The sequence below is a fragment of the Nicotiana tabacum genome, chromosome 4 (genome assembly GCF_000715075.1).
Source record: "Nicotiana tabacum cultivar K326 chromosome 4, ASM71507v2, whole genome shotgun sequence".
Classification (NCBI taxonomy): domain Eukaryota; kingdom Viridiplantae; phylum Streptophyta; class Magnoliopsida; order Solanales; family Solanaceae; genus Nicotiana; species Nicotiana tabacum.
In genome coordinates this window covers 113787177-113812747 of record NC_134083.1, presented here as the reverse complement: position 1 = coordinate 113812747, position 25571 = coordinate 113787177, and the positions used below count along the sequence as shown (strand labels likewise).

Here is a 25571-nt window from a genome sequence, read left to right as displayed (position 1 = left end):
AAATTCGTCAAAGAAGAGGTAACCCGCTTGCTTAATATCTGTTTGGTCCGAGAGGTAAGATATCTAGACTGTCTAGCCAATGTAGTAGTAGTTCATAAGAAGAACAATAAATTTTGCATGTGTGTAGATTATAAAGACCTTAATAAGGCGTGCCCGAAAGATTCGTTCCCACTACCAAATATCGATCAAATGATTGATGCCACGACCGGGCACGAGTTAAGGAGTTTTATCGATGCTTATTCCGGGTACAACCATATCAAGATGAACCCGGAATATCAGGAAAAGACTTCATTTATAACGAATTTCGGTACATATTGTTACAATGTGATGCCCTTCGGGTTGCAAAATGCCGTAGCCACTTATTAACAGCTCGTAAATAAGATATTTGAAAAGAAATAGGAAAGACTATGGAAGATTATATAGACAATATGCTCGTTAAGTCTTTGAATGCAGGTGACCACCTTAAGCATTTGCAAGAAACATTCGACATCGTGAGAAAGCCTAACATGAAACTTAATCCCGAGAAGTACACGTTTGGGGTCAGTTCTGGTAAGTTTCTGGGATTTCTGGTCTCACAAAGGGGAATTGAGGTAAACCCCGACAAAATCAAGGTCATAGAGGATATCCAGGATCAATTGTCGAACGTAAAGGAAGTCCAAAGGCTCACATGAAGATTAGTAGCTTTGCGCAGGTTCACTTCCTAGTCATCGGAAAAATGTCATCGCTTCTTCACACTGCTCAAAAAGAAAGATAATTTCGAATGGACATCGGAGTGCTAGCATGCTCTGAGGGACCTAAAGAAGTACTTATCAATCCCTCCATTGCTCTCAAAACCAAAGGAAGGTGAAACATTGTTAGTCTACCTCGCGATTTCAGAAGTTACGGTAAGTGCGATTTTAGTCCGGGAGGATGAAGGTATGCAATTTCCCATTTATTACGTTAGCAAAATTTTAACGGGAGCAGAAACTCGCTACTCACATTTGGAAAAATTGGCCTTAGATCTCGTAGTCGCTGCTCGGAAGCTAAGGCCCTACTTTCAATGCCACCCGATAGCTGTGGTGACCACTTTACCTTTGCAGAACATCCTCCATAAACCCGAGCTCTCAGGCAGACTAGCCAAATGGGTCATCGAAATAAGTGTGTTCGACATAGAATATAAACCAAGGACTGCAATTAAGTCACAAGTTTTGGCTGACTTCATGGCCGATTTCAGTCCGGGACTACTGCCTCTGGCAACCAAGCAGGCAGTAATGGTGTCGGGATCGACATCGGAGGTTTGGACCTTATTGACGGACAAAGCTTCCAATGTAAATGGATCCGGACTCGGAATAGTCTTAATCACGCCTTCAGGGGAAACCTTAAGGCAAGACATAAGAACGATCCCTTTAACTAACAATGAAGCAGAGTATGAAGCTTTGATTGTAGGGCTCGAATTGGACCAGGGACTTGATTCCGAGGTTATCAAAATCAAATGTGACTCACAGCTGGTGGTAAATCAGGACTACTGGATCTTTGATACCAAAGAAGAACGTATGCAACAATACGTGGTAAAGGTCCAGGCTCTTTTGGCATGATTCCGGGAGATGCATTAGCAAACTTAGGATCATCGACAAAAATAAAGGGATCGGAGTCCGGGATGGTAGTACATCTGTTGAACTCAGTCCTGGATACGGATGATTACTATGAGGTAAATTCGACTAGTCTGGTCTGGGACTGGAGAAATGAAATAATAACCTATCTCGAGCACGGGAAGTAGCCGAAAGATCCCAAAGCATCACGGGCATTACGTACCAAAGCTGCACATTATAGCTTCAAGAGAGGCCAATTATATAGAAAATCCTTCCAAGGCCCGCTGCCCGATGTGTAGGAGCGTCAGAAGCTAATTATGTCATGACAAAAGACAACGAAGTGATATGCGGTAATCACTCGGGCGCAGATTCTTTGGTGCTGAAGTTGGTACGGGTAGGGTATTACTGGCCTCGCATGGAACAAGATGCCAAAGACTTCGTAAAAAAATGTGATAAGTGCCAACGCAATGCACCACTAGTACACCAACCGGCAAAACCCTTACATTCGGTTCTTTCCCCATGGCCGTTCATGAAATGGTGGATGGATATCATCGTACCGCTGCCACTGGCTCCCGAAAAGGTAAGGTTTATTTTAATTCTGATTGACTATTTTTCTAAATGGGTGGAAGCAGGTCCTTATCAGAAGATCGGAGAACGTAAAGTGGTCGATTTCCTGTGAGAAAATATAATTTGCAGGTTCGGAATACCAAAAGAGATAGCATGCGACAATGGGCCATAGTTTATCGGTGCAAAGTTACAAAGTTCCTTGAAGATTTGAAGATAAAGAGGATCACATCTTCTCCTTATCATCCGAGTGTAAACGGTCAAGCAGAGTCAACGAACAAAGTGATTATTCAAAACCTCAAGAAAAGGCTGGAAGTAGCAAAATGCAAATGGCCCGAAGAATTAGCTGGAGTTCTATGGGCTTACCGAACAACGGCCAAATCGAGCACAGGAGAAACTCCTTTTTCCTTGTGTACGGTGCTGAAGCCCTAATCCCGGAGGAAGTGGGTGAACCCACTTTGAGATATTTTGGGCGGATGAAGAATCGAACAACGAAGCAATGTTAATCAACTTGGAACTGCTCGAGGAACGCAGGGTCTTGGCGCGTGTAATAATGGCAGCTCAAAAGCAGAGAATGGAGCGACATTATAATCGAAGAACCAGCCTCCATTATTTCAAAGTATTAGACTTGGTTCTGAGGAAAGTAACCCAAAATACGCAGGAGCTCAACGTGGGGAAGCTAGGTCCAACGTGGGTAGGTCCCTACCGGATTTCAGCTATCACTAGGAAAGGTTCGTACGAGTTGGAGAACCAGAATGGAGACAAGTTTCCTAGAAACTGGAACATGGCACACCTCAAAAGATATTATTGCTGATGAACATTATTCAAGCGGGAAGTATGTATTGCACTCTTTTTCCCTTCGTTCAGATTTTGTCCCAATTGGGTTTTTATGGAAAGGTTTTTAATGAGGCAGCGATAAAAATCATACTACGAAGATAGCAGTAATAAGACATTTGATAGCAACGCAAACAAACAAGTTTCCACTCGGGGACGGTTAGATAATCTTCGGCTCGATAGAAAATTTCCACTGGGAATATAAGTTTTCTACAGAACAAAGGGTACCTGACCGTTCACGAGCACAAACCACTAGAAGATTGTTAGATAGTCTTTTGCTTGATAGCATGGATTCCTAAAGGGAAGTAAGGTATGTTGCCGAGTTAAGGATTATCTAGCAATTCATTGGTGAAATCTTTGAAGGCACAAGACTTCCAGTGTTTCAATTTGCATTCTTCGCATTCGAACACTGGGGGAAATGATATGAGGATACGGCAACATTGACTGCCACATCAATCGGGAAACGAAAATCCAAAAACAAAATACATCATCGGGACCGGGGACTGCGCAGCCAGCCCCGTATAAACAAGTTGTACAAGATAGTCACAAGTAATGGCAATTGCTTTTTAGCCTAATAAATGCTTGTGTACTTTTGAAAATAGAAGGAATTATATGAAATGAAATCCTTTTGTTTTTATCTTGTTTCTTGTTTGAACGATGAACTAACTTTGTAATTTGAAAGTTAAACAAGTACTTCAAATGTTAGTACCGTAATAAACAGGAGACGTCCTCTTCAAGAGCACCGTAAACATAAGAGGGCCCTCTCTTATGAAAACCCTCACATTAAAGGGTTGGCTTCAGAAGAATATATGATCGGAATCAAAATGCCTTCGAGGAAAAATGCACCCGAAGACGTACACGAAAGGACACAAAAACTAAACCTGTGCAAATACTTATAGAAACCCTCACGTAAAAGGGATAATACTCGGAACCAATGTGCTTCGAGGAAAATGCATCCGAGACTACACATAGTAAAGCACGAACAAAAACAAGTGCGCAAAATTCTTAAGCAAACGCAAAGGTTAAAGACATGCATGTATATTCAAACGAAAGTAAGACTCAAACAATCCTTAGGCAAAAATATGTCTTTATTTACAAGAACATGCCAAAACGGTAAAAGTACAAAATGGGAAAAAGAAAAGAAAAGCTAAACTGCAGTGTCTCCGGAACCAGGAGGAACAGAAGTGTACGCATCCCCGGGAGAGGTAGGTGGGTCAACCGATGGCTCAACATTTTTCCCAGTCTAGTTTTCAGCATCATCTCTCTCTGATTAATCTTCAGTTCTCGAAAAACTCAAAACTGAATCCATAAGATCCAGGAGCATCAGACTGCGTCGGGAGTCCATTTTTAGTAGCCAACTCAAGCTCTCGGACCTTAGCAATTTCAAAATCATAGTCAATGATACCTGCTTTGGCTTTTTCCAAGGTTTTTCATCTTATGTTGTACATGGCATAAGTTTTTTCAACAATGAGGGAAGCCGCTCGGCTCTTAAGTTCTTCTTTGAGTTGGGTAACCTTGGCATAAAGGATTTCCCGAGCGGGCGTAACAGATCTAAGGCTAATATCAAGGTCACGAACGGTAGAACTAAAGAGCCTGTGCTCGATAGTTTTCTTGTATTCTCTTCTAACTGGGCATGTTTCGCACTCACAACAGCAAGCTCTTCAATTTTGGAGTTCAAGGTCGCTTCTAAGTCAGTCACTTTTTCGGCAGTAGCAGCCTCGCGCTCGGTTGCAGCAAGAATGACGTCCTGGACTTCATCCCATTTGGCCTTGGCTTCATCAAATCTAACCCTGAGCGGGCCAATTTCTTGGCTAAGGGTTACCACTTCTAGCTCGCTTTGCTGCAAACGAGCCTGTAAAATAACGGCCTCAGTAGCTTTGGTTTTCAGTTCCGAGAGGCGAAGAACAGTTTGGTCCCGTTCCACCAAAATCAGATTCCCTTCAGAAGTAAGTTCCTCCTTCTCGCGAATCAACCTCTGAAGGCCCTAAGAAGCAAGAAAGTTGGCCTACAAAAAAAGAAGAAGTAAAACTTAGAATACATTCATACAAAAGTAGAAGAAATAACAAAGGAAGAAAGGAACGCACCGCTGCGGCATTGTGTATGGCATTGTTCAACAAACACTCCCCTGAGAGTTCTTGAATCTTTTCCCAGTCTTTCTCTGAAGCCAAAGGCTTGAGATAGTTAGCAAGCTCCACCGGCCGGGAGAGCAGGTTGCACCAGGTAGAGACCGAAAGGATAACATTCCTCCTCTTTTGTGGATCTTCGTAAGGGGCAGCATAATTTTTCCCCAACTTCCCATGAACTGGGGACTGGGGAAGAGGAACACCCTCTCCATTGTCAGGTGCGACCGGCGGAGATGATGTAGCAGTTACTGGTGGAAGAGTGGATGAAGGTGGAAATGATGTAGCAGTTGCTGGTATTGGTGAAGGTGGAGATGAAGCTGATAGAGTTGAAGGGTGAGAAGCAGTTGCATCAAATGCAGTGCTGGTGGATGGATGCTCGCCAACCAAAGACGGCAGGGATCCGGTACTCAGCCCCGCAGTACCGGACACAACACTTGGTGCCCAAAAATGGGAGTTGGTATTTTCTACCAAATAGAATTCTCCCCAAAGTGTCGAGACATCGTCCTCGGTTGGTGTAACTGTCTCAACAGGTCGAGCATCATTTTGAGATGATGAGTATCGTTGCCTTCTATGTAGAGAAGCTCCCTCATCACTAGATTCTTTATCATCATCAACCATCACAGTGTCTATGACCGGTACAGAAGGAGGACCAGTCACCATCTCCATCAGAGATGACTCGGGGGTATCAATCTTTGCCCTTTTATTCTTTTACCCGTCCATGGAAGAACGTCTTCTCTTCAGTTGTTTATCCTCCTGCCGGGGACTCAGTGAAGAAGTGTTTGCGCCCGAAACATGCCTGAAGATAATTGTTCGAGTAAGTGCCTCCTGAAGCAGCCTCGCTGCATCAGCGGGATCAACCAAGACGTCATCCTCAGGGACATCAACAGAGCCCGCATGTAGACCTAATTTTGGGAACAAGTCAGAAGGGTTCGATCAGGTTCTCCATATATAAAAAAGAAATGGAAGCAAGGTAAGTTAAAATTACCATGATTTTTGGCCTTCCACCCGTATTGAAGGGCCAGTTCTTTCCACAAACGAGTTTCGGGCATCGTGACGTCCAAGATCTTCTGAATCCACCGGTGCAAGCCTTCCATCACCGGTGGGATCCATCGAGTTGCTGAAACATGCGAAGGGTGAAGAGTCGATATGGCCATATAAGAATATAGATTGAAATAAAATATATTAAATAAAGATCTTACGAGTGCGGTTCCAAGCGGCCGGATAGGATGAAGCCATTATCGTAATGATATTATTGGTGGCAACTGCAATAAACCATTCCGTCGACCCACGGTCGTTATCATCATCCATGCTAGTCAACAGATCATGGTGACCACGTTTACAGAGGTTTATCATACCATCACAAAAAAAATTTGGGTAGTAGAGATTCATCATACGAGTTAATGTTAGCTCTTCTCCAGTCTCCTAGCACAAGCGTCGAAGGCAAGCGACCGTCCTCCACACTGAAGGACTTTCCTATGCCAAACACACCTGGTAGCAAAGGCAAAACTCCACAATCACAGAATCAAGCTCTCCACTCAAAGAAAACGCACCCAAAGTAAAGGGATACGTGTAAAAGTATGTAAAACCTTCCTTGGGAAGGGTCACTCGCTCTGATAGATCAGGAGCAATGATATCCAACTCATGGCAGTGGCAGTCTTCCTTCACAGCAGGAATACTGGAAGGACGAATGGAAGAAGGGTACCTACTAACAGCCCATGTACAAGGGTTAGCAGTAGGGAATTTCTCTTCAAAGTCCTTTGTGGTACTAAGTCTTCTTGGGATGATGGAACTCATGGTTGGAGGAGCAGAGTCCTCAGCTTTGTTCTTATTCTTTGAAGAACCGGCATGCTTGGAGGAATTAGCCGTTGAATAAGAAGAAGGAAAAGGATTTTGTTTGAAGAGAATTAGAGAAAGGATGGAAAGCAAAGATACAAATCAAAAGCTCGAGAAATTATGAAGTGCAAAGGAAAAGAATGATGCGTATAAGTAATATTTTGGCGGCTAAATTCATGGCCATGATTACCTCAACAATCGACAAAAGCTGTGCTGAATCGTGGGATGACGCGTGTTCGGGGGATTAAATGTGGAGAGACGTGCGTCTAATCAACCTCCAGAAGCCTTCAGAGGGACTTATAGTAATTCCCGCCAAAAGAGTGTTTCTACCAACTTTCCGGTAACACAAAGTTATGTCATCGGAAAGCAGGGGGACTATCTATATAGGGTGAAATATGATATGACACGTGGTCATCTAAAGGAAAGACACGTGGAACCCAAAACGGGGATGGCTGAAGACCGAACGCAGCCATTGCGCTTGTCACCGGAAGGGATAATGTTCATAAAGGTGTATGCTCTCCCCCCGGTAGCATTTAATAAGGAATATTCTGCAGTATTAAGAGCGACGACCCGTTACAGAGAATTTGGCATTTATGTTCACCGTTATATCTTCATCAATGACCCTCATAATTGACATTAAAGAAGGAAACGATCCTAGGACCTCCTTCCCTAGACACAACTATAAATAGTGAGCCCCAGTTATCATTGTAAAGGACACGAATTTTCTGGCTAAACTTACAATACATTTTACACAAAGCTTAATACAATCTTACTTTCCCACTTTTTGATCTCATCATAGTTGTGCCCGGAAACCTTATTTCCGGAACTGTCATCTCTGCTGTTTCATCTACATTTTAAGGCTAAGTATTGTACATTCTTCAATTATTGCATTATTTCAAGATCAAATTAGTTCACTTGCCTAGAAACTACGTATAAATTCAACTGTACCATTTTACGGAAAAATATATATATATATATCATTCTTTCTTTCAAATTTTTTAGCGTTACATCTTATATAAATTTGCTGAATACATCCGCGACCCCTTAAACTAGCCCATTTTTTTCATTTACAAACCTAAATTAAGGGTTATTCCAATTGAATACCTAAACCCAATTCGATGGATGCCTATTAGACACCTAACTGAAAATCTCTAGCAAAACAAAATGCGTGATTCTCACACGCTATGACATGGCAATAGGGTGAATCAATATGTGCCACCTAGAAATTAAAAAAATAATCTCTCTTTATAATTTTTTAAAAGAATCTCCCCCTTTTTATATTCTTGGTCGTAGACTACCTCCCCTGTTGCCGGCCACTGGTCTTCTTCTTCCCCATATTTTCTGATCTTTGTTACATTTTGTGAATTTTTCTAAATGACGGGATTATTCTCTATTTTTTATGCCATTTTGTCATCTAGGTTCTTTTTTCTTTATGTCATTTCTGTCGCCGTCAAACCTCCATAAATGAGATGTCTCTGAACTGTGTTGATTTGGCCGTAATTTAACTTGGGATTCACCTTTTGGGCTTGTTCCCCTGTTATACTTCGAACTTGTTCGAAGTATCAGTCCCCGAGTAGGGTGGCCGTGGCCTATAAAATCGAGGATTGCCTTTTTAAGGTATTACGATCTCGAGGTTTAGTAATTCGATCATGTCGATTTTTTGGACGGTAGTTCCCGAGTATCAGATAAATTGTTTGAACTTCAATTGTGATCGGCCCTTAAGCCAGTTCCCACCATAGATCATAAGTATGAGATTGCAAAGTATAAATTTTAAAACATGGGGTATCTGGTAAGGAAAAATACTTCTTCTAATAAATTATACATGCGTACATGTTTTGCCATTAAGGCTCGAGTAATCTACACGGACACGGTTCATTTGACTGTTTGGTCCTCTATAAAATTTACCTATCGAGACCCTGTCGACACGAAGTATTTTCCTTGTAACTATCTGAGGGTGATGCCCCCCAGTATTCGAGGTTGATTGTAAAGGAGCCTCGGATACTATTGAATTGCTCTAAGTTAGCACGAACCATGGTTCCCTCTTTGAAAACCTCGCCAGAAAAACCCATTTGGGATAAAAACCGGTCTAAGGGAAAAAGAGTGCAACACGTGCTTTCAGACCTAGGGACTGAGTTTGAAGGATCCTTTGATGTCTTCGATTAAACACTTGCAAATGGTTAGTATAAAATATAAATGAAAATGGAGAAGGTTGTACCTTAGCAGTAATATCGTTTGAGGAGTGACACGTTCCAATTATTTGACAATTGTTCGTCGTTCATCGTGCCGAGTTAGTAAGATCCTTTTTCGACGATATCGAGGATCTGATACGGTCCCTCCCAATTTTGGCCGAGTTTTCCTTTATTTGCGTCTCGAGTATTGAGGGTGACTTTTCTCAATACTAAGTCCCCTGTTCTAAAATGTCAAAAATTGGCTCTTCGGTTGTAGTACCTTTCGATCCGTTGCTTCTGTGCGGCCATTCGAACGAGGGCACTTTCACTTTTTTCATCTAGAAAATCAAGACTTGTATTCATAGCCTCATTATTCGACTCTTCTGTTGCATATCAAAACTTGACGCTAGGTTCCCCGACTTCGACCGGGATTAGAGCTTCGGCACCATATATTAAAGAGAACGGTGTTGACCCCGTACTGGATTTTGACATTGTTCGATACGCTCATAGGACCTCGGGCAACATTTCTCTCCATTTTCCCTTTGCATCGTTCAACCTTTTCTTTAGATTTTGAATGATGGTTTTGTTCGTTGATTCTGCCTGTCCGTTCCCGCTGGGGTGATATGGCGTTGACAAGATCCTTTAGATTTTATGATCTTCAAGAAACTTTGTTACTTTGCTGCTGATGAATTGCTTTCCATTATCGCATACGATCTTGGCAGTCATTCCGAATCGATATATAATGTGGTCCCAGATGAAGTCGATAACTTCTTTTTCCCTGAATTTTTCGAAGGCCTGTGCTTCAACCCATTTAGAGAAATAGTTAGTCATAAATAAAATGAATTTAGCTTTACGTGGGGCCGATGGTAGAGGACCGACGATATCCATTCCCTATTTCATGAACGGCCATGGGGATAGGACCGAATGGAGTTGCTCCCCGGGTTGGTGGATCATCGGCGCATATCTTTGATACTTGTCGCACTTTCGAACGAATTCCTTTGTATCTTTTTTCCATATAGCCCCAATAGTATCCTGCTCTGATGACTTTGTGAACCAATGATTCGGCACTAGAATGATTTCCGCAAGTTCCCTCATGAATTTCCCGTAAGGCGTAGTCGGTGTCTCCAGGACCCAAACATATCGCCAATGGTCCATCGACCATCCTTCTATATAGTGTTCCATCTTCGGTCAATGTGAATCGTGCGAATTTCGTACGTAGAGTCCTTGATTCCCTAGGATCCGACGGAAAGCTTTCCGTTCTTTAGGTACTCGATATATTTATTCCTCCAATCCCAGGTCAGACTTGTGGAGTTTATTTCGGTGTGGCCTTCTTTGATAACTGACCTCGAAAGTTGCACGATAGTCCCCGCGCTAATTTCGTCATCTTCAACTGATGAGCCCAAATTTGTGAGGGCATCGGCTTCGCTGTTTTGCTCTCGAGGTATATGCCGTAGGTTCCATTCTTGAAACAGATGTAATGTCACTTGTAATTTACCCAGGTATCTGTGCATTCGATCATCCCGAACCTCGAAGGTTCCGTTGACTTGGTTTACCACAAGTAAGGAGTCACATTTGGCTTCGATGACCTCTGCTCCCAAACTCTTAGCTAGCACGAGACCTGTAATCATGGCCTCATACTCGGCCTCATTGTTAGTTAACTTGGAAGTTTTGATAGACTGTCTAATTGTATTGCTGGTGGGCGGCTTCAAAACGATGCCTAGCCCGGAACCCTTCACATTCAAAGCGTCGTCTGTGAATAGGGTCCACACCCCTAATGATGTACCTGATTTTAATAATAGTTCTTTTTCGACCTCAGGTACGAGGGCTGGCGTAAAATCGGCCATGAAATCTGCTATGATTTGAGACTTGATGGTCGTTTGGGGTTGATACTCGATATCGTACCCGCTTATTTTGACGGCCCATTTGGCGAATCGGCCCGAGAGTTCAGGCTTATGCAAAATATTGCGAAGAGGATAAGTGGTCACTACACAAATTGGGTGACATTGAAAATATGGTATTAATTTCCTAGAGGCGCTTAATAAGGCAAGCGCCAACTTTTCTAAGTGTGGGTACCGAGTCTCGGCCTCGCCTAGAGTTCGACTAACATAGTAAACAGGAAATTGCATACCTTGCTCTTCTCGAACTAGGACTCCATATACCGCGATTTCCGAGACTGCTAAGTACAAGTAGAGTTGCTCATCTGCTTTTGGAGTATGAAGCAGCGGCGGGCTCGAGAGGTACCGCTTTAATACTTCCAACGCTTGTTGGCATTCCGGGGTCCATTCAAAATTGTTCTTCTTTTTGAGCAGCGAGAAGAACTTGTGACTTCTATCTGAAGACTTTGAGATGAATCAGCCTAGGGCGGCTATGCACCCTGTTAATCTTTGTACAGCTTTAACATTATCCACGTCTGTGATGTCTTCGATCACCTTGATCTTATCGGGGTTGATTTCGATACCCCGATTTGATACTATAAAGCCGAGGAACTTGCCTGAGCCGACCCCGAATGCACACTTCTCCGGGTTGAGTTTCATGTTGTATTTTCTTTAGTATATCGAAAGTCTCCTGCAAATGTGTCAAATGGTCCTCTGCTCGCAGGGACTTAACTAGCATATCGTAAATATAAACTTCCATTAACTTACCTATTTATTCTTCGAATATTCGATTTACTAGGCGTTGATAAGTGGCACCAGCATTTTTTAGTCCAAACGGCATTACATTATAACAAAAGGTACCATACTTAGTGATGAACGAAGTCTTTTCCCGATCCTCCGGGTTCATTTGTATTTGATTGTACTCAGAGTAGGCATCGAGAAAACTAAGGATCTCGTGGCAGGCCGTGGCATCGATCATGTGATCGATATTCGGCAGAGGAAAAGAGTCTTTAGGACATGCTTTGTTCAAATCTTTATAATCTATGCACATCCTAAGTTTATTTGACTTTTTAGGGACTACGACTATGTTTGCTAACCATTCGGGATATTTTACCTCCCTAATGGATCCTATCTTGAGAAGTTTGGTTACCTCGTCCTTGATGAATGCGTGTTTTACCTCGGACTGAGGTCTTCTCTTTTGTTTTACTGGGCGTAACCTCGGGTATAAGCTCAGTCGATGTGTAGCGATTTTCGGGGGGATCCCTATCATATCTAAGTAGGACCAAGCAAAACAATCCATATTATTGAAAAGAAATTTAACGATTTTATCCCTGAGCTCGGGGGTTAACCCCGTTCCTAGGTATACCTTTCGATCGCGTAGATGCCCGATCAGTATGACCTGCTCCAGCTCCTCGACCGTTGATTTGGTGGCATCGGAATCCTCGGGGATTATGAAGGATCGAGAGATCCAATAGTCATTGTCCTCGTCCGTTCCCTACTCCTCCGATTGAGTCAAGGCTGGTAGTTGTGGTTGCTATTTAGCTTCCTGTTTTCCTTTGGATTTCGATCTTTTTGTTGACGAAAGTGCAGATACCGGTATCACTTCGTCGACCGCAAAAATATCTTTGGCAGCGTGTTGTTCCCCATATACCTTTTTTACTCCATCCGGTGTTGGGAGGAACTACCCTCATATTGTGAATCCAGGGTCTTTCGAACAGGGCGTTGTATCTCATGTCATCTTCGATCACGTGGAACTTGGTCTCTTGAATAGTCCCAGCTATATTTACTGGTAAAATGATTTCTCCTTTAGTTGTTTCGCTTTCCATGTTGAAACCATTGAGAACTCGAGCTGCGGGCACAATCTAGTCTTGCAAGCCGAGCTGCTCCACAACCCTCGATCGAATAATATTGGTCGAGCTTCCTGGAACAATTAAAACACGTTTAACCTGAATTTTATTCACAATGATAGAGATTACCAATGCATCATTGTGGGGTTGTGAGATTCCTTCTGCTTCCTCATCGTTGAATGATAAAGTGACTTCTGGTGTATAGTCTCGAGTTCGTTTTTCCCTGGTGATCAATACTTTAGTGCGTTTGAAAACATGCTCTTGTGGAATATCGATCCCACCAACGATCATGTGAATCACGTGCTGTGGTTCTTCCTGCTCATTTTTTCTGTCTGCATCCTTGTCTCTAAAATGATTTTTAGCTCGGTCGCTCAAGAACTCTCGAAGATGACCCTCGTTGAATAGACGGGCTACCTCCTCCCTTAGTTGTCTACAGTCTTCGGTTCTGTGACCATGCGTACCATGGTATTTACATATTTGATAAGGGTTCCTTTGGGATGGATCGGTCTTTAGGGGCATGGGCCATCTAGTATCGTTGATTCTCCCAATAGCTGACGCGTCGATGCTGAAGTTGTATTCTGATAATCTTGGTGCCTCTGTGGGATCGACACGTTTATCAAAATTGTTTTTTCTCATGAGCCCTCGAGAGCTCTGTCCTCAATCGTTCCTTCGATCATTTCAGATGGGATTGCATCCCAAACTGCTGTTTCTACGATTTGTATTGTATGGCTGATATCGGTCTCTGTTCGACCGAGGTTCTCTGTCGATATCTCTCTGAGTTCTTCCAATGGGCCTGATCGGATAAGCGGAACCGGAAGGAGTCCCTAATTGATCATCCTCGACCCTGATCTTTGACTTGTATCGATTATGTACATTGGCCCAGGTTACCGCCGGGTATTCAATTAAATTCTGCTTTAGCTGTCGTGAGGCCACCGAACTTCGATCGTTCCAACCTTGATGTTGTGCCTTAACAAAAAATAAAGGATTTGTTCGAGAGTTCGAATCTGAAACCGAGATACGAACTTCCTTAACATTTCGTTATCTTTCTATTTTACCTTGAAGAGGTCCGACTTCCTAGTCGCAACCTTTATTGCTCCGGCGTGTGCCTTTACAAAAAAGTCTCCAAGCATGGCGAAGGAATCGATAGAATTAGGTGGCAGATTGTGATACCATATCATTGCCCCCTTCGATAGAGTTTCTCCAAACTTCTTTAGTAGAACCGATTCGATCTCATCATCTTCTAAATCATTTCCTTTTATCGCACATGTATAGGAGGTGACATGCTCATTTGGATCGGTGGTCCCATTGTACTTGGGGATTTTCGGCATGTGGAATTTCTTCTGAATGGGTTTCAGAGCCGCACACGGGGGGAACGGCTTCTACACGAACTTCTTCGAGTCCATACCTTTCAAAATTGGCGGTGCCCCCGGTATTAGATCAACCGGGGAGTTATATATTTCAACTTTCTTGTTATTTGCCTCAATTTTCTTTTCTCCCGTTTCAATTCGTTTAGTGAGCTCCTCGAACATTTTCATAATGACGGGGTCAGTCCCCGATTCATTGGCATTTGACATTTCCGACACTGGCTCGGTCCTGTGAACGACTTCAGGTTCTACCCCACTCGGCGCTCGATTTTGATTTTGTAATTATGCTATAACGGCTTGTTGAGCCTGTAACATCTAAAATATCAATTGGAGGCTAACTCCACAATCTCCTCCGCCATGCGTACTTCGACCACCAGATCGACCTTCCCTGCATATGCTACATTCGGGATCAGCGCCCAAATTTGTATTTAGCGCGATATGTGAACTGATGTCGATGGGGTTTGCAATTGGTACTCCCTCGAGATCAGCCCGAGGCACCTCGATTTCTAGGACAACTATATTGTCGTTTTCCCTATGAAATCCAAAACTGTTGTTACCGTGTGTGGGTGTTGTTTGTGAGTTTGACATGCTTTTTCCTGAAAACAAAAACACTTACAAGAACAAGCGTAAAGTAGTGTGTCTTATCGGAATCAGTGTTAAGCAATCACTATTATACTTAGCCCCACGGTGGGCGCCAAACTGTTTACCCTCAAAATTGGATAACAATTAAACTACTAAAGTGGATTTAAGGACACGTGATTTCACTTAATACTAATTGATAAATGTGAAGTTTAAAGATAGAATTATACAATAAAGTAAATCAAACCAGTATTTGAGTAGCCCTCAACACTTGAGTTAAAGTATCCTCGAATTGATTGATGCAAGGACAATAAGAACACAATAAGCTGAAGAACAAGAGTGTGAGCGAGGAAGAAAATTATATTGCTTTGTTATCAGTCGTAGCTACAAATGGTTAGAACTCCCCTTTATATAGTAGAGAAATTTTATATATGGTACAATTCTAATTACAGAAGGAAAATCCCATGATTAACTAAACAACCGTTCTTGATTCGTTCCGTTCCGAGATTTCCGCCATGATCTTCGATCGGTCGCGGATATCTTGCTTTTCCAATATTACGCAATCTTCGGTATTACTCAATACCTGTCTCGTTCTGTCTCGATTGCTGTCGGCCTCGATCTTGGAAGGTGCCTCGAATCCCGATCTCGGTACCTTATCTTCGTGCCTCGATCCGATCTACTTCGGAGTCGTCCTTTGATGCAAACTCCCGGTCTCGGTCAAACAGTAAAATCGGGCAAACTCGGTTTTAACCGTATACAATATGATTGGGTGGGTTTTAGTTATTAGAATTCATGGGACAACTACTTGCGAGAGTTAGATATGTACTTGATTGAGAATTCCACCATAGAATTATTGTTTCTCATGTTTCCAGAAACTCATTGTTACCATGTGACGATATGAAACACTCTGAAGTTCATTCTTTTTCTTTTTCTTTTTCTTTTCCTTTGTGTTTAGGAGAATTAGATATATATTTTGAGTGGATTCCTCTCACATCATTAGGAAGGTTATCTTCATTCAAGTAATTTTGTTTTACAGTGATAGTAGTGGCATGTTTCAACAGTAGGTCTGCGACCCCATTGCCTTCCCTAAAATAGTGCTTGACTTTGACGGATTGTCATTGGACTTTGGCTTGTATTTGTGAAATCTCTTCCTGTAGCCTCCAAGGAATTTTGTGTCAGACGCAGATTTACTTGAGTTCAAGTGTTCAATAGAAACAACTCTTAGTTCATACTTATATATGAAAAAAAAATAGATAAGTTTAAGGGACTGCATATGTATTTCCAAATTAGATATTAAATTTCACCGAATTGAAAGAGAAAGAGAGTATTGAATACGGGCAAAACCGGGCTCATGGTACATCCCAGTCTTCGATAAAATAAGCCAAGCTCGAGACATGATGACAGGGGAACGAGATTGAGGCAAGGGTCTTATCAAGTAAGAATCCGGGAGGGGGGGAGACGCCCACCCTCGAGAATATTGGAGTCACGGTTCGTATTTGGTCTTAGCCTTGAACGACTTCGAAGAACATTGTCAGACAATCGGGCACAGCCAACGGAAGTCCGTAATATCCATGACCAGCCGAATATCACGACGGGGATCTCTGCACATATCAATGAAGAACCGACAATCAGTTAATCGGAGGATTTTTACCTTTTATAGAGTTGTACCTAGAATAGGATTCCCCTACTATATAAAGGGGGTCTGATAATTCATTAAAGGCATTGTAACACGCATACCAAAGCAATATATCATTATTTTCTCTATCACTAGCTCTTTTCTCTTTTTCATTGGTGCTGGCCGAGGCAAGCCCGGCTCGGGGGCAAATATTTCAATAAGGCTAGAACAATCCTCCTCGTGCCGTTTGAATTTATTCTATCTTTGTTTGTTCTATAGTAACTTCATTTATCACTTTGTATCGAATTAATCCGCATATCTTTAAAACCACTTATAAATTTAATTGTTATTCGATTTTGAGGGTAAACAGTTTGGCGCCCACCGTGGGGCTAAGGATAATAGTGGCGATTTGATATGAATTTCAAGTCACTTTACACTTGCTCTTTGAAGTGCCTTTGATTTCAGGTCAGCGCTAAAATGTCGAACTCCCAATCTGCCCCTCTAAACACGGATGTTGAGTCTAGCTACCATGGCAAGAACAATAATATAGCACCCGGTAACGAGGTGCCCCCCGCCAATCCCAATAGAATTCTGGTCGCGGACCCGATCAGTGCTAGCTCACATGTGGCCATCAATACAAATTTGCCCACCGATCCTGAGAACAACATCCGTGGGGGAGTCCGGTTAGTAGCTCAAAATGCTCGTGACGGTGAGGGAGATGGGATCAGCTTGCGGGTGATCTTCGAAATATTGCAGGCTCAGTAGGCAGCGATAGTCCAACTGTAGAACCGAAGCCGCGCTCCTAGTAGAGTTGAGCCCGAATCATCCCGGGGAAACACTCGGAGAAATGAACCAGCCGCAGATAGGCCAAATGAAGTTGAACCCGGAACCAACCCCGAAATAATAAAGATTATCGAGGAATTGAAAAAGCAGGTGGAAACGGGAGAAAAGAAAATTGAAGCTAACGACAAGAAGATGGAGACTTACAACTCCAAGGTCGACCAAATCCCCGGAGCGCCACCGATATTGAAAGGCCTAGTTTCCAAGATATTTGTTCAGAAACCCTTCCCTTCGAGCGTATCCCCGAAGCCGATCCCTAACAAGTTCTGCATGCCTGAAATTCCTAAGTACAATGGGACAACTGACCCAAATGAACATGTGACCTCATACATGTGTGCCATCAAGGGGAATGACTTAGAAGATGATGAGATCGAATATGTCTTGCTGAAAGAATTCGGAGAGACTTTGTCAAAAGGAGCTATGATATGGTATCACAACCTACCTCCTATCTCTATTGACTCATTTGGTATGCCTGCGGATTCCTTCATAAAAGCACACGCCGGGGCTATCAAGGTCGAGACCAGGAAGTCGGACCTTTCCAAAGTGAAACGGATGGATAATGAGATGCTCAAAGAATTCGTGTCCCGTTTTTGATGGAACGGATCGACCTGCAGATGATTGGACCGTTCAGGCATTTACCCAAGGACTCAATACTCGAAGCCCGTTGGCTTCACAATAGTTGAAGCAAAATCTGGTAGAATATCTATCTGTAACTTGGGCCGATGTGCATAACCGATATCAGTCAAAAATTAGAGTTGAAGATGATCAGCTCGGAGCCCCTTCCAGGTCTGTTTATCTTATCTGAGCCAGTGACAGACCCAAAAGAGACATTGATCGTGAGCCAAGACAAAAGGTCTAGGTTCAGCTGCCAAGTAAGAATCCAAATAGCAATTACCTACACTGGCCCCGACCCAACAGGAGAAGCAGAGGAATGATGAAGACGACGATTACGGGGTTCCCAGGTCTTTTATATCCCCCGACAATTCCGATGCTACCAAATCGACAGTCGAGGAACTGAAGCAAGTCGTACTGATCGAGTACTTGCCCGATCAAAAGGTATACCTGGGCACGGGGTTGAGTCCCGAGCTAAGGAGAAAACTCATTCAATTCCTTATAGCTAACATAGAATTTTTCGCTTGGTCCCACCTTGAAATGACAGGGATCCCGCCGAAAATAACCACTCACAGGCTAAGCTTGGACCCAAAGATCCACTCGGTCAAGCAGAAGACGAGACCCCAGTTCGAGGTCAAGCATGCGTTCATCAAGGACGAGGTATCTAAACTCCTTAAAATAGGGTCCATCTGGGAGGTTAAGTACCCGGACTGGTTAGCAAACGTAGTAGTAGTCCCTAAAAGGGAAACAAATTAAGATTGTGTGTAGACTATAAAGACTTGAATAAGGTGTGTCCCAGGGACTATTTCCCTTTGCCTAACATCGATCGCATGATCGATGTAATGACCGGCCACGAGACCCTTAGTTTTCTCGACGCTTATTCCGGGTACAACAAAATTCGGATGGACCCGGGCGATCAGGAAAATACTTCCTTCATCACTAAGTACGGCACCTACTATTATAACGTGATGCCATTCGAACTAAAAAATGTTGGTGCCACCTACCAACGCCTAGTAAATCGGATGTTCGAAGAACAAATAGGAAAATCAATGGAGGTTTACATTAACGATATGTTGGTCAAGTCCCTATAAGCAGAGGACCATTTGAAACATTTTCAGGAAACCTTCAGCATATTGAAGAAATACAATATGAAGCTAAACCCAGAGAAATGTGCATTCGGGGTCGGGTCCGTGAAATTCCTCGGGTTCATGGTATCTAACCGGGAAATCGAGATTAATCCCGATAAGATCAAGGCCATCGAAGATATCAGTGTTTTTGACAACGTCAAGGCCGTTCAAATGTTAACCGAACGCCTAGCCGCCTTGGGGTGATTCATCTCGAGGTCCTCCGACAAGAGTCACATGTTCTTTTCACTATTGAAGAAAAAGAATAAATTCTTATGGAACCCGGAGTGCGAACGAGCCTTGGAGGAACTCAAGCGGTATCTCTCGAGCCCACCTCTGCTTCATACCCTGAAGACAGACGAACAACTATACCTGTACTTAGCAGTATCCGAGATAGCGGTAAGTGGAGTCCTGGTCCGGGAAGAGGAAGGTACGCAATTTCCGATCCATTATATTAGCAGGACTCTAGGCGAGGCCGAAACTAGATACCCTCACCTAGAAAAATTGGCGCTCGCTTTGTTAAGCGCCTCTAGGAAGTTGAAACCGTACTTTCAATGTCACCCCATATATGTTGTGACTAATTACCCATTGAGAAATATAATGCATAAACCCGAGCTCTCTGGATGATTAGCCAAATGGGTCGTTAAGATCAGCGGGTACGATATCGAATATCGGCCCCAAACCGCCATCAAGTCTCAAATTTTGGCAGACTTCATGGCCGACTTTACACCGGCCCTAATACCCGAGGTCGAGAGAGAGTTGTTAAACTCGGGGACTTCTTTGGAAATATGGACCCTCTTTACGGACGGCGCCTCAAACGTAAAGGGGTCTGGACTTGGCATTGTATTGAAGCCACCAATAGGTAATATAGTTAGACAATCTATTAGGACTATAAAATTGACTAACAACGAGGCCGAGTATGAGGCCATGATTGTAGGTCTCGAACTGGCCAAAAGCATAGGGGCAGAGGTGATCGAAGCTAAGTGTGACTCCCTCCTTGTGGTGAACCAAGTTAATAGGACATTCGAAGTTAGAGATGAGCGAATGCAAAGATACATGGATAAACTGCAGGTAACGTTATATCGGTTCAAGGAGTGGACTCTACAACATGTACCTCGGGGGCGGTCATACAACTCATGAGATCGGTAGTGGAAGAAGATCACGCCAAGATAAACTCAACAAGCCTAACTTGGGACTGGAGAAACAAATATATAGAGTATCTGAAGACCGGAAAGCTGCCCTCAGACCCTAAGGAATTGAGGACTCTGCGTACGAAGGCGACCCGATTCAACTTGTCAAAAGACGGTACCCTGTTCCAGAGAACATTCGATGGCCCACTCGCAATATGTCTAGGACCAGAAGACACCGAATATGTTCTGAGGGAATTCCACGAAGGCACCTACGAAAATCATTCGAGCACCGAATCATTAGTTCGAAAAATAATCAGAGCCGACTACTACTGGATCAACATGGAAAAGGACGCTAAGGAGTTCATACGAAAATGCGACGGGTGTCAAAGGCATGCTCCGATGATTCATCAGCCCAGGGAGCTGCTACATTCTGTCCTATCACCCTAGCCGTTCATGAAATGGGGGATGGACATCATCGGCCCCCTTCCATGGGCACCCAGTAAGCTCAATTTATATTGTTTATGATTGACTATTTTTATAAATGGATGGAAGCCCAGGCATTTGAGAAAATCAGGGAGAAGGAAGTCATTGATTTCATCTGGGACCACATAATATGCCAGTTCGGAATTCCGGCTGAGATCGTATGCGACAATGGGAAGCAATTCTTCGGTAGCAAAGTAAGAAAGTTTTTCGAAGACAATAGGATCAAAAGGATTCTATTAACACCCTATCACCCTAGTGGGAACGGGCAAGCAGAGTCCACAAACAAAACCATACTCCAAAACCTCAGAAAGAGATTGACTGACGCCAAAGGGAAATGGAAAGAAATCTTGTCCAAAGTCATATGGGCAAAACCGTACGACCTCGAAGTCCAGTACAGGGGCCACCCCATTCTCGTTGGTTTACGGTGTCGAATCTCTAATACCGATCGAAGAGGGAGAACCAAGTCTCAGATTCCGATATACGACTGAAGAGTCAAACAATGAGGCCATGAATACGAGCCTGGCCGAACTGGGAAGGTCCGTATCAAATCATCGAGATCACTGGAAAAGGATCGTACAAACGCGGAGCAATGAACGGTGAGCGACTACTGAACAAGTGGAACATAACTCACTTGAAACGATACTACTGCTAAGGTACGACTCTATTCATTTATTTTATTCATTTACATTTTGGACTAACACTTACAGGTAACCGTCAAAGAATGATACAATTTTTAGGCCTGAAAGCACGTGTTGCACTCTTTTTCCCTTGAACAGGTTTTGTCCCAAATGGGTTTTCTGGCAAGGGTTTTAATGAGGCAACAGTAGATCGTGCTAACTTAGAATCGAAGACCGGTTATGAACTGGTGTTAAGTATAACATCAACAGTATCTGAGGTTTCTCTATGATCGACCTCTAACACTGAGGGGCATCAGCCTCGGATAATGATTTTAGCAAGGAAAGAAACTTTGTGCTCGAATAATCTAGGATCGATTGATAGGACTTACTATAAGGGCCAAACAATCAAATAAACCCTGCCCAACATAGACCGCTTGATCCTTGACACAAAGCTTGTACACATATGTAACCTTGTATATTACGCACAAAAATGAAAGGAAGTTTCTACCTTGCGGATAAATATTTGGTCCCTTAAAAATTTCTTCTTTCCTACATTTGGTCCCCTAAAGATGTCGAGCCCAAGGGCCGCCTCACTAGGGGACTGCCGCCCGGGATAACGAAGCCTGGAGGCACAAACCATATTAGGCAGTGCCCGAACATTAAAGGCTACGACCATCCCCATTCGGGGAGAGTTGTCTTGGGTAAACCCGGATGACTCGGGGTAACAAGCCCACTGGGCAACACCCGAACTAGAAAGGCTACGGCCGTCATAGAATAGCTTGGAGACATATGAGACTAGTAAGCAAAACATAAGGCCTTCAAAATTTCTAAATAGGTTCAAAAGGCTACCCTCGGCAAATTGTAACCTAAAATATTCTAAGTACTTTGGGAAAAGCTAATGGTTACACCAAGCCCCCCACAAGTCTTAAGCAAACTAATATCGAGAACAAGGCATGTTCGAACCTCCGAACAAGACCTAATTATTACTTTCTAAGGCATTCGATATCTTTACGATCATAAAGAAAAGAGCGAAAGGAAACAAGCTTAAAAACTGTCGAAGGGAAAAGGGAGCCTTGTATATATATATATATATATATATATAAGATATTTACAAAGGCCAAACGGCCTCAACAAAGAGTACAAAGGTGCAAAAACAAAGAAAAATCTACAAGGCACCTAAACAGCCTGGTCTTCACCGGAGCCCGCCTCATCACCGGGACCATCAGGGTCTTCTTCGCCCCTGTATCCGCCCGAACACTTGGAGTCTTCTTCGTCCTCAGGATACGCCAACTTCTTGGCCTCGGCCTCGAGCCCCTTAGAACTTTCGATCTCGGCCGATAAATCAAAACCCCGAGCATGAACCTCCTCGAGGGCCTCCCTTCCGGACTGCCACTTTACATATTTGACAACATTTTTCAGGCGGTCCTAGGCTGCCTCGGCATCGGCTTTGTACTGGGCCACCATCTCATCGCCATTGGCATTGATTATTTCAGCCAACGACTTGGCCGCTTTAAGCTCCTTGACGAGGGTCTCTCGATCGGCAACAGAAGCTGAAGCTCCTCAACTTTCTGGGAACGTGCCTCAACCTTCTCCCTCGTCGCTCAAAGTTGGGCCTCCGACGAGACCAATTGCGCATGGGAAGTCTCCTTTTTTGAGGCAAAGCGGTCCATCTTGCTTTCCACTCTTCGGCCTAGACCTTGATTATATCCATCTCGGCCCGAAGTTGGTCGATCCGATAAATCTTCTGTTGGACCTGCGGGTTTTGACCATTAGTCACCGTGTCTAGCTCGCCGTCACTAAGTTCAATGATTTTTACTTGTTCAACTAGGTCGGCGTGTTCTTTCCCAACTACGTCCAATTCAGCTCGAAGGCTCTTTGCCTCTCCTTCACGTTGCTCACTGAGAAGTTTGTACGTGTCTCTCTTCTCAGCAAGCTCTTTGGCTTCTGCCTCTAGCTAGATCAACTTGTCTCGATACCGAAGGAAGGTCTCATGGTAGAGCACTGAGGCCTGCAAACACGAGGAAAGATATTAGAGTTATCAAAAAATTAGTTCAAATATCAGAAGAAAAATTGGAATCATCAGGGATTATCGAGAGTTACCCGGTTCAGCGCCTATTGTGCTTCGTTGAACAGGCATGGCGAGTCTACCTCATTAATTTTGGCCTGGTCTTCCTCCGTAACTAGGCACTGGCAGTAACTAGCTATCCCTACGGGGGTGGAAAGAACCCGGGCATCCTCCGGAGTGGGGATGATAATAGACCGCTTCCAATCAGGATCCGCACTCGGTGCAGGGAACCGGTTGACCAGTCTCGGGCTAGATTAAGCCCACCTGCCCCTGAGGACGGATTTTTCCTCGGTACCTCTAGGTTACCTAATCCGGTGACGTCCTCCGTGGTGGTGAAATCCACGCCATCAAAAATGCAGTGGAGGGGATCGTCCGCTCCATGGGCCCTCTAGTTCGGTCATTCCTTCATAGTTTGGGCCTCGTTGTATATAGACTCGGTAATGAGGGTGAATCGGTGGTGTCTATCACACCAAGTGCCTCCTTCGGGGCACTAGCCGCATCCTGGGAAGCCTCAACCCCAATCTCCTCATCGACCTCCTTGGTTTGAGGCAGATCGGCCTCAAACGGGTCTCTGGTTCACAGCCCCCTACTCTTGGGGGGGCAACAGCTCATGGGCCACAAAAACAAAAGGCTCTTACCCCTCGAACTCGTCCCTCAGCCGATAAAGCAAGTCCGAAGCTGGTGCTCGGGAGCTGGTGTTTTCCTTTGACTTGCGCACTAGCCTTCTTCTTGTTTTCTTTTTCTCCGAGCTAAGGGAACTCGGAGCCCTCTTCCTCTTCTTCTCTCCGACTTGCCCCGAATCAAGAGACTCAACGGGCAAATCCTCATCCCCAACCGAGGTCCTAAGCTTGACGTTTTTAGGCAAACCTGCAAAGGAAAGTACAAGAGATAAGAACATGATGTTAGAATAAAAAGATTCACTACGACTTGTTTGGGAAGAAGACCTTACCATGGGAACGGGCCTCCCAATGTCCTTTTGAAATTTTGCGCCATGAGCGCTCGGAATAGGGCATCTGTGATACGATTCCCTCGACCCACTCCTTGAGTCGAGGGATAGCATCCGGAACCTGAGAAAGGGCTACAACATAACAAGCATCGATGAGAAAAGGGAAAATACGTCATAAAATCAATGCTTAAAGGGAATAGTTACGTGTTGCATTCCACCTTTCGGGGAACGACTTCCACTCGGCAGGTACCAGGTTGGCGGTCCTCACTCAAACAAAACTCCCTTGCCAACCCCGATCCCTGTCCTCATCAATGCTCGAGAATGGAGTTTTGCTGGCCCAACGTACTAGCTTTATCAGTCTCCCCGGAAGATTCGGGGACTGTATAAGTAGAGTAGATGATCGACGATGAACGAGCACCCATCGATTTTGTTCACAAAAAATCGGAGGAGGATCACGATCCTCCACAATGATGGATGGATCTCGCCTAGGCACACGTTGTACCTCTTGCAGAAGTCTAAAATGACCGAATCTACCGGGCCCAATGTAAAGGCATAAGTGTAAACACTTAGATATCCCTAGACATGGGTGGTAATGGCCTCTTTAGGGTTGGGGACCACGATATCTTTGTCAGCCCAGTTGCAGTCTTTCCGGACCGTGGGGACGACCTCTTCGATAATTGAGCAGATGTATCTCGAGGCCTCCTCACACCGACTCTGTACGGAAGAAGGCTTTTCAACCTTGAAATCGTCATTGACCGAGCATCCCCCGAGGACGAACATTTTCAAGCGGGGTTCGGGTACTGGTTCATCAACGGCCACACCTGGAACGGTCTCCTCGGCCTCAGTGACCAGCCTCGAAGTAGAAGGAGATTCTTTTTGGGGAACGGTTTTGGAAGTCTTTGCCATTCTTTTAGAAAGTAAAAATGGAGTAAAATCTGGAAAATATGAAGAAAGAAAGGAAGTTGAAGGATTATGCTTGTTGGCTTGAGAAGAAGATGGGTAAAACATTTTGCAAAGGACCTTGAGTAACGAGGGTAAAAGTGCTAAAGAGTGTTGAAATCTTTAGGGTACGAGGGTAGAAGGTTTGATGTAAAGTGAAGAATGGAGAGAAGAGGGGGTATTTATAGGAGTTCAGCGACGTTTCACGTCCAGGGACGGCCGACCAGCAGCTGACATGCATTTAATGCCATTATGACATGACTAACGAGATGTTTCAGATGTTTTGTCGTTTCTGCCGCGATGGGTCGAAGTAAGAGTCGGGAGCTCATGTCGTTTCTCGTCGTTTACTCTCTGAGAAACGAGGAGACTATCTGTATACGGTCAAAACCGGGCTCATGATACACCCCGGTCTCCGATAAAATAAGCCAAGCACGAGACATGATGAC

At 43.9% G+C, this 25571-nt stretch overlaps 1 pseudogene; it reads right to left on the bottom strand.

Moving 5' to 3' along the window:
• Nucleotides 1-5749, bottom strand: part of LOC142180081 (uncharacterized) — a 140070-nt pseudogene extending 134321 nt beyond the window's left edge.
• Nucleotides 5750-25571: the final 19822 nt, after the last annotated feature.